Source organism: Petaurus breviceps, unplaced genomic scaffold (genome assembly GCF_028583685.1).
Source record: "Petaurus breviceps papuanus isolate PSGF00001 unplaced genomic scaffold, PetGlider_PUasm1.0 90775, whole genome shotgun sequence".
In the NCBI taxonomy this organism is placed as follows: domain Eukaryota; kingdom Metazoa; phylum Chordata; class Mammalia; order Diprotodontia; family Petauridae; genus Petaurus; species Petaurus breviceps.
Window position 1 is genome coordinate 6,586,861 of NW_027187342.1, and position 13,687 is coordinate 6,600,547.

The 13,687-nt window shown below is 36.4% G+C and overlaps 1 long non-coding RNA gene across 2 annotated transcripts in view; it reads right to left on the bottom strand.

Moving 5' to 3' along the window:
• Positions 1-13,687, bottom strand: part of LOC138146934 (uncharacterized) — a 175,526-nt gene that overhangs the window by 147,476 nt on the left and 14,363 nt on the right. The gene's annotated exons all lie outside the window — the stretch shown is intronic.

Consider the following 13,687-nt stretch of genomic DNA (forward strand, 5'->3'; position numbering starts at 1 on the left):
GGAGAGGAAAGGGGAAAAGGAAAGGAAAAAGAAACAGTCCCTGCACTCAAGGAACTTATATTCTATCATGAGAAACTATATGACACTAAAAAAAAAGTATATATAAAGTATGTGCAAAATAAGGCACATTTGTGGACATGTCTCTCTAATGGCTTGAGAGACTAGGAAAGATTTCATGTAGAAGGTGTCACTTGAGCCAAGTTTTAGAGGAACAAAGCTATTGTAAGAGCCTAACATGAAGTGTCTGCATGCTCCAGGCAAGCAAGACATCTAGTGCAAAGCAACAGAAGCTAAAGATTAACTGTCATATGTAAAATACAAGTAGGCCAATTTAGGTAGGTCATCTAAGTGTGAAAAATGAAGTAAAGTCCCAAAGGTAGGATGGGGCCAAGGAGAGCTCATATCTGAATTTAAAGACAAAAGAGAGTTGTTGAGCTTAAGTGAATGACATAGCCAAGACCTTCATCTTGGGAAAACTGCTTTGTGTTAGATCACAAAGGTTTTTAGAAGGTTATCTCTAGAAGGCCACTATTAAAATATTTAGGATAAAGAAATAAATTCTACTTTTGTTTCATTGACACGGATTTGCGACTCACAACCTTGGTAAGATTCATAGAAAGACATATTTCCAAGTACAGGAAAGAAACCTGTTCACATGCATCTAAGATGCATATAAAAAATGAAACATATCCATACCTACTCATAGAATTTTTCAACTGAAATCATCACGATTTAACATCTGAGAAAATCCTTAATTGTAATCAAAATGTGCTCTTTTGATTCCTATCTAGGTGTGTCATTATGCTGGGTAGTGTGCTAGAGAATGTCCAAGGGAAGTCAGAAAGACATGAAACTGGCCCTTATGAAATTACTCACAACTCTTTAATAATCAAAGGCAGTTTTCAAAGCAGATTGATTTTTCTTTCCCTGTCTCCATCACAATCCCTTTTCTCCTTCAAAAGGAAGATGAGTCTGATATGCATTTTTAAGAATGTTGCACTAGATAGAGAGTACATAATGGTGATCAGTCAAAATGGTGGATAGAAGCAAAAAGTTCGGAACATTGATTTAGAGGGCAGGATTAGAACCCTGAATCTCACTGCATGAAGTGTAGCAAATCTTTTTTACCTCATCTGTTAAATATGAGGATTGGGTTACATGGCCTCCAGAGTTGCATTCAGTTATATTTCTATTATTCCATTCCAAGTATCAAGATTGTTTGCAAAGCTGACTGCTAAGTATTTGAAAGCAACACGCTATAATGGCAATGGCAATCTGAAGTTCTTCGCTGCCCCTTGGCCCCTTGATATGTTTAATGTGAATTAAGAGATCTTAATTCTCTTAAGTGAATCTGAGAACTTTCCCTGATTTGAAAATATACTCTGCTCCCTAACAGGCTGAATGTGGTCACATGGAGCCTGTGGTGGGAGGTTTGTTTTTCAGGAATGCCCACACCTTGTTACTTTTGTGACATTCTCTAATCCAGAAGGCAATATATACCCTGATGTAAGGTTTTGCTTTGCGGCTCACTTTGGGAAGAGTTGTGTGATTTGGCCAGATGAGACTCTGGGTAGCCATTGAGCCCCCCAGCATTGAAAACCCAGATGTTGGGGCTTCCTTCTCTGGAAACTAAGTATGGATGTAATGGTCAGACAGCTGGATGCCCTGTCTGCTGGTCTGTTTCTCTGTATTTTTTTGTCTCCTTGTAACTTCTGTTTGTATTCTTTGAAGTTCAGGGTGCTGACTTTTTTCCCTGAACTAGGTAACCGATATATGTTTGATTAAAGTAAGGTTGTTAACCCATTTTGAGTTGCTTTCCTTTAGAAAAGCAGATCTAAGAACCTGTGCTAGCAGCCATCCTGCCGATATATGTTTGATTAAAGTAAGGTTGTTAACCCATTTTGAGTTGCTTTCCTTTAGAAAAGCAGATCTAAGAACCTGTGCTAGCAGCCATCCTGGTATGCTGCTACACACACTCAAGGGATAGTCAAAATTTCATAGAAACTGCTTTATCTTGAACTTCTCTTGTAGCTCTTGGATCCTCCTGTTACTTTTTTTTGCAGATAGATAAATACCCTATTGCTTGAACTTTCTGTGAAAGTTGCTACTAAAACTATTGAGAGTTGATTTCTGAAGAGAATGAGATTTTAGAACCTTCTGAAATAATAATAATAAATAGTCAATATTTATATCAAGCTTTAAGAGCTTTTGGAAAAGAACTTTACATATATTATGTCATTGGATCCTCACAACAAACCTGTGAGGTAGGTACTATTTTATATATGAGGATATTAAAGTTGAAAGAGCTTAAATGATTTGTGTAAGATCATACAACTAGCAAATGGCTATGGCAGTATTTGAACTCACGTCTTCCTGACTCTAAGCCTAGCGATTTAGTAATAATATAAATATGAAACTGAGAAGGAAACAATACATGGAAAGAGTGAGAAGAAAAACCTTTTTTTTTTCATTTTGGGGGAAAAAATGTGATGACTTTTGCCTGATTCCCACAAAGGTCTTTCATTACCAAGTATTAAATACATTTGCCATCTGTTTTGAAGAGTTAGGCAATAGTGTCTCTCTCATGGAAGGTATGGATAAGTGCATGAACCTTTAGAAACATTGTCCATTTCAGTAAGATCATATACATATATATTATAATATGTAATGAACATCACATTATTATTACCATCTTATTATTAATTGTTGGTTAATCATTAATATAGTATTAAGATTTCATAATATTAGTATTGATACTATTGCTCTAATTAGCATTAACTTATTAATCATTATTAATATCTTCATCATAACATTTTTATCTTCATGTAAGAAACAATCAAGAGACAAGTCACTAGTCTGCTACAATTCTTTTATACCTAGTGTTTTGCTTATCTTTTTTAAGCTCATTGAAAAAATCCTGGACTTCAATGAATCTGGAGGAGAGAGTAAGGCTAACGACTTTGCACAACTGCCTCACTTAGATCCAATTCACATGCAAGTCAAGATATCATCCTGTGAGGTCATTGCTCCTATTTGAAAATAAAGGAAGAACAAAAACAAGAACAAAGTCTTCTTTGTACAACTTCAGCAGCAGCAAGAAACAGGGATAACATGCATCTCAGATTCTTATTGCTTCTGCTAGGTCTTTATATTTTGAAATTTTTTCATTACATGTAGTATAGATATTGTGAATGTTTGGTATTTTGGTATATTTGGTATATCATTTGCCAAAGAAGTATTCTTAAATTAATATGGATCAATTTTATGTCAAGATGATGGTGAAAAACAGTTGTTTGTGGTAATGGTCAGGTTTCAGTGCTATTAATTAACTGAACAAAGGATACTTAGAGGTTTGAATTTGTATGATGATTTGTTGTCTCTTCATCTAAGAAAGATAATGAGTTTTGGATTATAATTCTAGTTATCAGATCATGTCGAGCTAAGTGTTCAGGAGGTGACAATTTTTTATAGCTTTTGATAATGAGTATCACAGTGTCTACCATTTCTTTGCATAATCTACATCAGTCACTAAGTTTGAGCTCCTTAAAAATAGCCATTTTGCAATTTCTGATGGGAATGACCTAATATTGAATTGTCATCATAAAACCTTCCATTTCCCCTAAGAAATCTGCATGACTCAGTCAATATAGAAATGTCAATGTCACTTTTGCTTACTTCATCATATATCACCCATAAAGGGTCTTTTGATTCTCATTCTCAGATATTAGTTATTTTATTACTTCCATCCAACAAATTTGAATGTAATCAGTTAGTCAAGATCTTGTTTTGGGCCTTAATTATAGCTTGGTGAAGTGATGTCTATTTGTTCCAAAATTGTTTCTGTAGGTTTTTTACCTACTTAGATACCCTCTGAATGTCTTCTTCATCCTTTCTGGTGAGAAAGTATTAACTTTTGTCCAACTACCTTAGAATTATGGGTCATGTATTTAATTAACATTACTAATTTTTTTAGAATATTTTCCAAATCAGTTATGGTCCATTTACAATTCCTAGAGTGTACATTAGACTAGTATGCATAGCTGTCATTTACTTTAAGCATGTTTTTCTGCTGAGCATTGATTTCATCATGCCAGTAATTCCCTTAATATATCCAGCCCAAGCTTTCTTCTAGTTAGCTTTATGCTCTATGGATATTGCCTGGAGGAAACTAAGGTATTGTAATTATTGCCTTCATCCATTATTTTAATTTGACATCCAGACTTAAGCTTGAAGACTTCATTCTATCTTTCTTGGCATAAATTAATAGTTTTATTCTTATCAGTTCAAAATGGCATTTTATGTTATTAGAGAAAGATTCCATGAGATAAAGGCACTATTTAATGTGTTTTTTGGCAGGACCATATAGACTGATGTCACCCATATACATCAAGTGATTAATAAGATGTTTTGGTTCAATTCTCTCTTTAACTTATAAGCCACATTTATTTCTATTTTTGAGGGGTGATAACATATTTAAGGTTAGGCAGAACCATAATGGGCTTAAACAGTCTCCCTGGAAAACACCAACTATCATAAAAATTATTCTTGACATATCATTGGTGGCATGGTTAAAATAGAAGGTAGTTTTCTTGTGGACATCAAATAAACAGAGTGATATTATTCCTGTGCCTTTTTTCTATATTTGCGGTAAATGAATGAGCTATGAGTATGGAACTGAGTCAAAGGCTTGGCGATGACCAATAAAAGCATTGCAATGCTATCATGCTTCTAGGAAGCTTGTTCAGTAATTACTGAATCAATAAGTTGTTTGTTACATCATTTGAATTACTAGCACATCTTTGAAAGCATTTATATTTTTGTGGTGAGAACAAGGTTTTACATAAGGTATAATGAACATGAAATTGACTTATATTTGAAAAGATCACTAGTATTCTCATCTTTTTGTAATAGATACATGATGTGTTCTTTTAAAACAGGTGGGATTTAACTTATGTCTGAGAAGAAGCTGGTAAAATGTTTGCTAATAATTGTTGAACTGATACAACCCATTTGAGCTAATAAACTTGAAACTGATACAGTTTCCACAAATTTCCACTTCTGTAAAAAATCTAGAGTTTCATTCATCTCCCTTGATGTAACTATTCTGTCATTTATTATAATGTGTTCAAATTTTCTGTTTCTTGTTTAATTCAAACTGCATTCTTGTTGTTTTGGACTTTTGTGGTTGTATAGAATAACCAGAAATTTTGCCTATCAATCTTGAGGAGTTCTCTTTTCCCTCTAATTCTTTTGCTTCTCAAGTCTTTGTAGTAAAGTTGTTATTATTGTTATTGTTTTTTAATGAGGTTTAATTGTGCTACTTTGATGTCTCAATTTTTTTGGTTTTAATTTCTGTTTAAGTTTATCTAGGGTTTTTCTTAATTTTTCCCCCAGATAGTGTTCTACTTTTTATTTTTATTGTTGTCATCGGAACCTTTAATTGGATAATATAACACTCAGGTTTTCTACTGTATGTACCAGGAAGATATTAATATAGTTTTCCAGTGCCTTTCTGTAGGACTTCAATAGTTATTCTCAGGTTGCTTCGCCCATAATGGTATTTGACACATTTATTAGGTATGTTTATTGGGAGTATACCTTGATAGCTCTCCCTTTTCTGCTCTGTGTCTTACCATGGCAGGGGCTGCCATATACACTGTTGTGTTCAAGCCTTGAAATGTTTTCTTACTTTATATCAAGTGTTATGGCAAAGCATATTTATTCATGATGGTTACTACAAATGCCAGCTTTTTTGTAATGTTCTATTTTAATATAATTTCTCTTCTAATTGGAGCTATACTACTTAACTAAAAAAACCTTTTTCAATATTCCATTCAAAGAATTCCTATCTCCTTTTCATTTTTTTGCAATGCTTCATTTTTAGTAGCATTTATGGAGTTTGCATTAAATGAAGATTTTTCACTGATCTCATGTTTATTGACTTTTATCTCTTTAGATTTTAGTAATGGACCCGATTTCAACTTGTAGGACTGGGAATGAAGGGTTTTTTTTTCCTTTTATTTGCCACTAACCCCTCCCCCCCCCAATTCATTAGCAATACATTGCTATGTGAGACTGAAGATAGCCTTGCCTATAACTAGAGAAACCTGTTTCCTTTTTTTATGATATAATACCTGCCTGAAATGTAAATATTCACATCTTTAGTCCATTCCATGTACTCTCATAGTTTTACCACTTTAGAGGTTAGCATTATCTCTACTAAAACATTTCCAAGCACATTTGCATTTATTATTTGTTCTAATTTACCTTGCCTTTTTGTAATATCAGGACACAAAAGAGTACAACACACTTCACTATCCTTTATCTTGCATAAAGATGACCATCATGATAAAGTCAAGTAAGTCTATCAAGCAACCTCATACTACCTTATCTATTTATTTTAATTTTAGGAATAGTTTCCTACTACTATGACACTAACCAGGATGCTAACCCAAACAGTGGTATCACCATAGTATAATTTGACAGTATTGAAGGTCTCCTGCCAGTTAGTCAATAAACATTTATTAAGTGCCTACTTTGTGCAAGGCACTGTGCTAAGTTCAAGGGATAGGAAAAAAAGAAAAAAAAAGCAAAACATAGTCCTTGCTCTCAAGGAGCTCACAGCATAATGGAAAAGACAACATACAAGCAAGTTTGCATAAAGATATATATATGACAAATTGGAAATAATCAGCAGAGGGAAAGTGGCTACCATAACAATATTGGGTCACATGAAGTCCATGAGGGACATCACATTAGCTGATACTTCCCTCCTTTGCTTCTGCTTCCTCCAATGTGCACATGCATGAAAACCAAAACATTTGCATACAGTGAAGGTGACTAATTGGACTTCTAGAGATTATTATAAGCAATAGTAGTCTTTGGTTACTCTTCTATGTCTATATTTCTGTATATCACCTGGAATGATTCAGAAACTTAGAAAACATGGATTATCTCACAGTATTGTTTATTTATTGAAATACTGCCATTGATCCAACCACTTCTCTCCCTTCCTCTTCCTTCACTCATCATTTAGAAATATTTTTCAGTCCTTGTTGATAGCATCCCTACTGAACTTTCTTTGCTCCTATAGTACCAATGTGATATTCACAGTGCTAACAGCCACTATAAATATACCTGCAGAGTGTTCAATCACAAAATATAACAGACTCCCCATATATAAGACAGAAGTAAAACATCTATTCTGACACCAGAAAACTGAATCCCCAAACCACTAAGCCAATTCCATCACAGTAGCAAAGAAGTTAATAAGCCATAACAACACAGAGAGCCACAGCATCCTTTAGCCTTCCCACACACCAACAGAAGACCAACATTTACTCACAAGCCTGTCTCCCGCAGATGTGTCCTCTCCTCCCAACCATTTCTAACTGCTCTGACTCCCAGATTCCCATGGGTTCTGCTCCACCCTTCAGCAAATTCCTCCTACCACAGGTTCCATGTGATTACATTCAGTCTATTAGGGGGCAGAGTATATTTTCAAAGCAGGGAAGGTCTTCATATTCCCTTAGGCTTATTAAGGGGCAGGGAAGAACTTCAAATTCCCATTACCATTACAGCTCTTTACATGAAAATGCATTTTCCATCTAACAGCCCAAGTAGTGAAGTGATCCACATACACATGTTCAAGATGAGAACTGGAATAGGACACTTCCAGGTTACTCAACCCATTTTCTGGCTCCTAAACAGATTAAGATACCCTGCTTCTTTTGTCTTCTCTATGGTACCTAACACAATGCTGAGCATACAGATGGCTCTGTGTGATTTTTTGTCAATTGCTTCACTCATTCCCAACAGTATTGATCTCTTCTAAACAGAAATGACAGTCCTTTAAGTTAAGGCAAATCACCAAGGTTTCCATTATATCGTATCTCTTAAGATAGAAAAGGGGTATGATAGAGCCTACATACATCAACTACATGGAGAAAAGTTAGTGCCAGAGAAATTTGCCAGAACTCAGTCTAATGCCTGGCACACAATAGGCCCATAATAAATGCTTGTTGACTCACTTATTGACTGATAGCATGGTTGAGTGAAAAGAACACAAATCTGGGAGTCAGAAAACTTGGATTCTAGTCTTGACACCCCCTACTTAGCTGCTGTGGGAGCATGAGAAAATTACAACCTTCCTCTCTGTCTCTCTGTCTCTCTCTCACTCTCTCAGCTTTACCACCTTTTAAATGTCTCATGTTATAAGGATCAAAATGGACAATACATGTGAAAAGATTTCAAAAAGAATAAAGTGCTATATAAATATAATATATTAGCATGAATTTTCTGTACTGCAGATAGCAATTCAGACCAGTCAAGCTTTAATGGGTAGTTTTCTTTGGCCCTGGGAAATCTATTTTGGTTCTTTACACTCTGCATTCCCCAGAAAAATGCCAGCAACCTCCTTACCATCTGACAATGTGGGCACAACCAGAATAAGATGTTCAAGTCATTTAACCTTCAGCTTACATGCTATTTGTCTTTTTTTCTCATCTAGAAACTAATGAGCATGGTGAAGGATTATTGAGAACAGACCACACAGTCTCTTATTCTCGGAGCTCTTGTCCTTTCTGATGGAGCATTTCTAAGCTGTCAATTCTTTGCAACTGGTTTCACTACCCAACTTTCTTCCCTACATGGCAATACATTTCCCACCTATTAGTCCAAGAAGTGAAGTGATCCCTGTCTCTCTATTCATGATTCCACTCTCTAAAAGAGCACCTTTGGAAAGAAAAATCCCAGCCTCAGGATAGGCCCCATTTCTCCTGGACTTGAAAAAGCTAATGTAGAGGGCAAGTGCTGCAATGAAGTGAACTCAGCAGAGGAATTTCTTAATGATTCTACACACCTGCTTCTACAAAAAGGACAATTTTTTTTCAAATGATCACTTCTATTTTCTTGACGTATACATGGTAACACATAGCCACCACTACACACACGCAGCACACACACACACACACACGCCCCAAAGACATATACAAGTTAATATAAAATTCATCAGGTTTGATGATGGGAAAGGGAATTGATAAAATTTATAAACCAGAATTCATGATTTTTTAGAGAAGATTCAGTTAACAAGGTCACAGTTTCTGGACCTCAAAGGACTCTTAGAGAGGATCTAGTGTGAATCCTTCATTTTATGTTTAAGGAAAGAAACCAAGGCTCAGAGAGTTTAAGTGACTTACCCAATACTGGCAAAGCTAGGATTTGAACCCAGGTCTTTGCCTCAAAATCCAGTGCTCTCTCCATCATACCATGCAACTCAGAAGACATTTATGAAGCATCCATTGTGCTCAAGATATTGTATTATGTGATAGGAACACAAAGATAGATACGGACCCTATTAGAAAGTCACACAAACCTTGCTTTCAAGAAGCTTGAAAACTAATGAGAAGGGGAAAACACATTTAGTTGTTATTGATACATACATTCATTTATATAGTTAGTGGTATGTGTATTGTGTATATGTGTGTATGCATGCGTACATATATACATATGCTTATATATATACATGTGCATAGAGAGATATGAATATAGATATCTCACCATACACACAAATACACACACTTCCATAACTAGAATATGTGGGAGAATGTGATGTAATAATAATATCACTTTAAGGTTTAAAGGCACTTCAAATGTGCTTGCTCATTTCACCCTCACAATCACCCTCTGATATAGGTGTTACTGTTATCTGCTGCTTTGTACATGAAGAGACTGAGCCTGAGAGAGATTAAGTCACTTGTCCAGGATGATATAGCTAGTAAGTGTCTGCAGTTGGGTTTGAACTCAGATGTTCCTGATTCTAAATTCAGCACCCTACCATGATGCCACCTGGCTGTGCTCCTAAACATACAAAATGACGTATCTCTTCATTCAGTCTTATTTCTTATCATGGTTTTTCAGAATGCACATGAACCAAATACTTTTTACAGAGCATGGACAGCCAGTGGGAGAATACAAGTAGTGGGCATCTTGCTATTATAATAAACACTGTTTTCCCTTCAATAATAAAATATGTTCTATGACCAGAAAACTGCCCAGGGGGCATTAAGCCTGGCTCATTAAGAATCATCCATGTGTAAAAATGTGGCCATGTTTTACCTAGAACATAAGGATTTCCTCCGGCTGAGTCAGAATCTTTGTTAGTTTATGGACCACCATCCACACACAGGCACACCCACCCTCCTCAGTGGGACTTAATTTACACAAAGGTGAAAAGAGTCTTATTGAAGAGCAAAGAAAAAAAAACAACTTATGAGTAATGTCTGCAAAGGAGTTGACATAAATGGGCGTGCAGAATTCTTAATGAATACAGTTCATGAGGTTTTAAGGTGAGAGGGTTTTTTTTCTTTATATTTATATGGGGAATAAGTAAATGACTTGCTTATAAACTACTCTGTTGGTTGTTACACCACTTCTGAAAATATCACTTGGGAATGACTGGACCTCTTATGTTAAACTGTATTTCATTCTTTTCTCCTTTCAGCATGGCCATGCAAAATAACCTCATTTATGAAAAGGACGTGTTGATACTTAGTCGTTGATGATATGCAGAGACCTCAGATCATGGATTAGATTCCCCAAAACACCCAACCCACAGTTTTAGTAAAAGAGATTCATGTCATCACAGAGAGTTTTAGACAATCAAGAAAAATGGAGAAAGTACAAGAGGCTTTTGGGGCCAGTCATGCCGGGAAATCTGGGCAAAGGAGAAAAAGGAAGGATTGAATCTGCATGTTCAGAAAAAGGAAGTCCAAGGACAATAAGCAGAACTAGAAACAGAGAAATCCAGGCAGGGAGGAGTTTGTCTCAGTAGGGAATCTAGTGCCTAGGTCAGGCTATCTAATAAGAGAATCTAGAGTGGTAACAGGAAACAAGGCCAAGACCCTAAGACCACAAGGAGTCATTCATCTTACATTTAAAGAGGTAAATTCTAGAATCACTGGAGGTCTAATTTGCACATCCAACACATTGTTGTCTACTAGAAGTTTTTATGCTCAAGCACTACCCAACAGACTCCACAATTTGCTTACATACATATATGTACACACACATTCACAAACAGACACATACACATCTGGGCTAATGATGAGGTCTGGACAAAGGTCATGATTAAATTCTTCTCTTAAAGAATACTGGCTAGTGAAAAGGGGGGGATTCTGATTTTTTTAGATGAAAATATCAAGTTTTTATCTAGTATCACTTCTGGGGCTCCCTTTCCTAACTAGGCAAGTTCAGTTATGTTAGGGTACCCAGAAGGCAATTCTACCTCAGATTTTTGAGAGTTCACACCTTTCTTAGATGTCTGGGGTTAAAGTTTCTAACACTCTAGCTCCTGAGCCCCCACCAGTGTGTATCCTATTACCAATCAACAAGTTGAACTCTCCTTGGTTTTACATAAGGATATTTCTTAAGAAATTTAAAAAGTAAGAAGAGTACTTCCAAAACATTGGGGGTACCCTGTCTACCTGCACACAGAGGTCCCTAGGAATAGTAGACTCAGATTTAAAGTACAATGGTAATGAGGTACGTCTGTGGAGAACATACATAGTATTCCTCATCCTAGAGATCTTTTTCTCCCTTCATGGACTTTTCATTAATCTCACTTTAGACATAATTTTCTACTGGTCTTCAAGGAATGGTTATTTCTGTAGTTCAGAGCAATTCCTCTTTCTCATGAGGAGTTATGATCCTGGAAGTCGCTTCCCTAAAGGGATCCTTAAGTGATTTTCTTTCCACATTTGTCTACTTTCCTCTATTGTCACATTAGTGGCACTGCTATCACCTCAAGTGGATTCTGCTACTGACTACATCTGGGTGGGTAGAACCTCTGAAGGTTCCAATGGGTCTCCCAAACTCACATAGTTGCTCAGGCACTCATCTTTCAGAATACTGATTTACAGAAGATCAGGAAAAAGAAATACAAAAGAAACAGAGACATAATGTGCTCAGACACAGGTGGCTGGGTGAGTGATAGTAGAGCTGCCTTTTCTTCCTGCCCCTCCACCTCAAACTCTACTTAGCAGCTCACATAAGTTCCTGCTTTATTTACCATCAAAAAGGGGGGAGGGTTGGAGGGGCAGACTGAGAGATCAGTGGATTGTCCCTTTTATTAACAGTTCTTCAGGCTCTGTAGCCAATTAAAAGACTTTTGTCATGACATTACCAGCCCCTCAGTCATGCATAACTCAAAACAAGCTTCCAAAGTTCCATGTTTTGGATTGCAACCAGACAGACTTGGAACCAGAGACTATTCATATATACATATATATATATATATATATATATATATATGCACACATATTGCATAACTCAGATAGAAAGGTAGATCTAATCATCTTTTAAGTACTGAATCTTCTTGACCAGTCTTCCCAGTGCATTTAAAAATATGGGCTGGAGAAAATACAAAAGGTACCATTTATTTTTGGATTGAGAAAACTCTAAACAAAAGAATTGGAGAGGTGCTAGGCTAAGTGAGAAAATGCCCAACAATTGAACTGGATGGTAGCAATGGTAGCATCTGTAAATGCTTTATGAGACATGCTAAACATGTTCCAGGCAAAAATCTCTATCCTCCCACTCTGTGGTAATATACCATTTTTCTTTCATAGGACACACATAGGAAGTGTCACATAGTGCTCCTTTGAAAAGCAAGGGAAAGAAGATATGGTCCAACAGTGTTTTCTTTTCATCTATACCAAAGAAACCTATAGAGTAGAACTTCTTCCCACCCCTTCTCTGTTTTAAATGAGAATATATTCAAAAAGAATACAAATTTGGGGGCAGCATAAGGCAAATTGCACCAATAGGGAAAAAATGCCCAGAAAACATACCCATCAGCATGCTAAATAACCAAGCCACAAATCCCTTCACATGTTAAAACAGAAGAGGGCTCCCCAATGAATGTAAAAATCTCTCTCACACAGATGTGCAAATGAGGAGAAAAATACAAAGGAGCACTGATCATTAAATATGTTGCCCTCTAGTAAAGGTTCCTAAGGTTCATGATTTTTATGGAGCCCCTTTATAACCCCCAATGGCCACAGAGCCAGATTCTTCAGTCCCAAGTACCATCCTATACTATTCCAGAGCATTAGAGCCTTTCCTACTGCTGAAAGGGGACAGGGGGGAGTCTTTTTTCTTTCCTTTCTCTTCCTTCAATGACATTATTTTGTAATGAGCACTCAAGAAAAAAATCCCTTATGGAAATATGTTTGGTCAACAAGGGTTGTGTCCAAAGTCAAATATTAAACACTTAAGCAGCTTTATTATATTTTCCTACCTTCTGCTTCCCTTCTGTATTTAATGAATGTCGCGTACAAGGAGGTAGAAGAAAATAGAAGTGTCAAGTAAGAAGTGATCAGTGATCCCCTATGTATACACACACACACTGACAGAAAATGTGTGGTCTTGTCATTGTGCTTTCATCCAGTGGAATAGAGCTTGAGATCTTTGTTAGTACCAACAGAACAGAGATGTAGCCTCTAATGTTATAAAGAAGTTTGATCTAATTTTGAGCATATGGTGAAGAAGAAGAAGAGAAGGAGGAAGTGGAAGTGGAAAAGTAAGAAGAGGAGGAGGGGGAGGGGATTTACAGGGGAAGGAGGGAGGAGGGGAAGGGGAAAAGGGGGAAAGGAAACTCTTGAACAATATTAAAAGAAATATTTCTTGA